The sequence below is a fragment of the Lolium rigidum genome, chromosome 1 (assembly GCF_022539505.1).
Source record: "Lolium rigidum isolate FL_2022 chromosome 1, APGP_CSIRO_Lrig_0.1, whole genome shotgun sequence".
NCBI classification, from domain to species: domain Eukaryota; kingdom Viridiplantae; phylum Streptophyta; class Magnoliopsida; order Poales; family Poaceae; genus Lolium; species Lolium rigidum.
Genome location: NC_061508.1, coordinates 268,529,671 through 268,533,630, shown reverse-complemented (window position 1 = coordinate 268,533,630; position 3,960 = coordinate 268,529,671).

Genomic DNA, 3,960 nt, shown 5'->3' with positions numbered 1-3,960 from the left:
CCAGAGTGTGGGATTACGAGGCACTATGTACACCGTCATCGGCACTTCCTGGTCGTCGCCACCTCCGATCTGGTTCGTTCTTGCCGTTTTTTTACCCTTAAGCGCTTATGGGTGGGTTGTTGCGTTGGCTTAGGTCGTCTTGGAGTTGAGTCAGCCTCCTGAAGTTCCATCCTTCCGTTGTGACTCGGCCTAGAAACTTAGTGTGTCGCATCCTTGCCATTCATGAATTGAAGAGTCGTAGACCTCTGCAGGCTTGGGCTCCGGCTCCGAAGGCGGAGGCGCAAGCGCCATGCGGCCGTTGCGGCTCGCCATGGAGTACATGGTGGGCAGGCGGCGCGGCATCCTGGCTACACGTCAAGGTGCTTGCGGAGGCGTGTAGTGGTGAGCACGGCGGAGGTGGTTGCGGAGGAGAGTGAGGTGGTGAGAACGGAGGAGGTCGTCTTTTATAGTCGGGGACGAGGCGGGAAACGGAGGCGGGAAGGGGGGAAGGGAGAGAAGTAGGAGCGGATGGGGTAGGCGCCGCATACCCCGACAACGCATGGTAATGGTGCAGCGACAACGAGGCGACTCAGCTGCCCTGCCACCGCCTCGAAAACCGACATGCCATTAAGGAAAAGCTGCCAACTCCTAGCGTGGCCCGTCTCACGACAAGTCGCACAGGGTTCATATCTGGCGTGCCTAGGCCGTCCTTGTGGGTAGGGGATGGTCTGGGGATGCTAGACAGGTTATTAGGCCGCACCGGATAAAAAATATTTTGAGAAACATCACTAAGCATTGATTTCTATCCTGACACCCTTCCAAAATTTGAAGGCCGTTTTAAAAAAACGCGGCTAGAAATGCTCTAAGGTGTTGACAACATGGAGCCAAAGAGTGTGGGAACGTGAAGCAATATTTATTGAATACAAATGTTGGCTCATGGGAGCCGGAGAAGTCTTTATCTCTAGTTCTCCACCCAACATCACTTGTCGAGATTCAGTAAATAAGAAGAATCTTGCATTTTGTTGAATACAAATTTTGTACAAGGCAGAATACTATCTCCACTTCGCCATATGCTTTTACTGTTTCCTTAGCAGGACATGATCATTTATTGGGCAGTCAATGTAGAATGAAACGCATGAAATGGCTAAATAACAAATTTGATCCAAGCATGCATAGTTATATAATTTCCATCAAGGAGACTAAGTAGCCATAACAGTACGTGTAATATGCTATAAGAGGAAAATTAACACATGGGGTCTGTTTGGTAGCTGGGACCCCTTGGCTCGCATGTGAGGCGTAGTTTTTGGGTCGTTTGGATGCCCGCACGTATCCACATTCTTGCACAACACAGGTCTTAAAGCACCTCCGGGACAGGCTCAGTTTGGCCTTTTCCAAGGACAGGCACGAGCGCGACGAAAATCGAGAACACCGTTCGCACGGGCGCTCGGCCGCGGCATGGCGAGAAGGTGAAATCCGAGCGGCGTTGTGTGGCAAATGTAGGGGTAACCTCCCTCTTTGGTTACCCTCTCCATTAGGCCCCTCCGGAATTTTCCCTTTCCCCAATTTTGGCACCGGCGGCGGCTGCGGTGACCTAGATTTGCACTCGCGCATCTGGTCGTGCTCTGGACGAGGAGCTCCTCCCTTCGGTATCTGGCGTCGTACCTGCAAGGTCGTCGTGTCTAGCCGCGGTGCAGCATGTGCAACTTATGCATCACGCTGCAACACTCATCATTGCCATTCAAGCATGGATCCTGATGGTCTACAAGAGAGAAGTTAGGCGTGTTATTTTTCCTCCCGTCATGTACGATCCTATGTTACAACGAGATCAAGAGAGGATGGCCAACCTAAACTACATCTACAACTACAACGATGTAGAGGCTATCCAAATGCTTCGAATGAGAAGAGCTCATTTCTATGTACTTGTGAAAACGTTCACGGAGAGAGGACTGCTAGTTGGTAGCATCCACACATCTATCAAAGAAAAAGTCGCAATGTTTCTTCATGTTGTGGGTCCGAACCATAGGTTCAGAGTCATCCATAACACATTCACCACAGAGACTATCTCTCGGTACTTCCATCAGGTGTTGTACGCAGTTGGGAAGCTCAAAGGTGAACTGATCAAGCCACCATCAAACAACACACCACCCAAGAGTTGTTCAATCTAAGACACTCAATCCCCAGAGTCACCATTGAGAGGGCCTTTACTGCATTGAAGAACATGTTCAAGGTCCTTGACCAGAAACCTTTCCACACTTTTGACACTCAAGTGAAGCTAGTCCTTGCTTGTTGCATTTCTTCATAACAGGATCTTAGGTTGGGCCGAGGATGACTTCTTCCAACATGTTCCCACTTTTGATGAAGTTGAGATAGGCCATGGCATGGAGGCATGCGATAGTGAAGCCTGAAAGGAGAAGGGGCTCGAGTGGGCAAACGCAATGTGGGTAGCCAGAGGCTAGACCACCATGTGAGAAGGAGAAGAACAAGTGAATAAGTGAAATAAAGAAGTGAAGAAGAAGAAGAAGAACCCCCTTTGATTCCCTCTTTCTCGAACCCCTCTTTGATCCCCGTAGTTGAACTACCCTGTGATGATAAACTTTCATTCGTAGTAGCTAGAGAATGTCGTTATAAACTACCATTCTTAGTGGCTAGGGATGAATTTGTGAACTGCTAGGTTCGTAAGTGCAACTGATGAACTGATGAGTTGTGCTTTTTGTGTGATGGGAGGTGATAGTATGGTAAAGTCACCCGTTGTAGAGAAGGGGTGACATTACACTTGTCTGGATGGTACCAAATAGATGTAGTTTCATCTCCATCGACATTTGGGGTTGGCTGCAGGCAAACAAACAAAAGGACCTTTTTAGTCCATGCAGTGCGAGCTACCAAACAACATGCCCGTTCCAAACGGGAAGTGTGGTGCATAAATCCCAAAATTAGCCCAGACTACCAAACAGGCTCATGGAGTATGACGTGGGCATTACCCTTCGGGTAACCAATGTTGCCCTATCCTGTATTTCCTAGTTGGAGGCCCATGAAGGTACTCGACGGCAAGATGGGCCACTAGGACGGTGCAACGGAAGATTCCTTGAAGTACAAGACGCGGAAGGAGCCGAACGAGGAAAGTCTAGAGATAGATCTACTGTAAACCTAGTCGTACTCGATTAGACCTCTTGAGACCTGGCCTCCTATATAAAGGCCAGGAGAGGGGCTATCGAGGGGCACAATCAATCTTAGCGATCTTAGCCAGCAGAAGCTTAAAGCTAGGTTACCTTAGCGCTTAGCCATCTCGACGAGACCTCAGCCGAACTATTCGGCACCCCATTGTAACCCATTATCATCATAATCAAGAACGACACGAGCAGGACGTAAGGGTTTTACCTCATCGAGGGCCCCGAACCTGGGTAAATCGCTCTCCCCGCTTGTCTGTGAACCGATGTCTCGTGTCAGCTTGCAGGATTCCATCAACCCTAAGCCCCTATCGGAGGGCATTGCCGAGGAGCACCCTCGACAATTGGCGCCGTCTCGTAGGAAGCTCTGTCGGCACAAGGCAGGTCATCGGCGCACCAGTCACGTCCGCGGCGTTCTTACTCGAATCACCGACACCGGCAGAACCAAGAGATTCGATCCGCTGTGGGTCCTTCGAGTTCGTGCCGCACCGCGAAACACTTCACCCGATCCCTGCGAGATCATCTCGCGACATGGATGCTACTTTCGGTGGTGTCCACTGATGACCCACAAGTATAGGGGATCGCAACAGTCTTCGAGGGAAGTAAAACCCAAATTTATTGATTCGACACAAGGGGAGGTAAAGAATACTTATAAGCCTTAACAACTGAGTTGTCAATTCAGCTGCACTGGAAAAGCACTAGCAACAGGGGTGATGTGAAAGTAGCGATGATATGAGAGCAATAGTAACAGTAACACGGCAGCAGTAATAGCAATATGAGAGCAATGGCACCGAGAAGATAGTTGATACTACTTCCA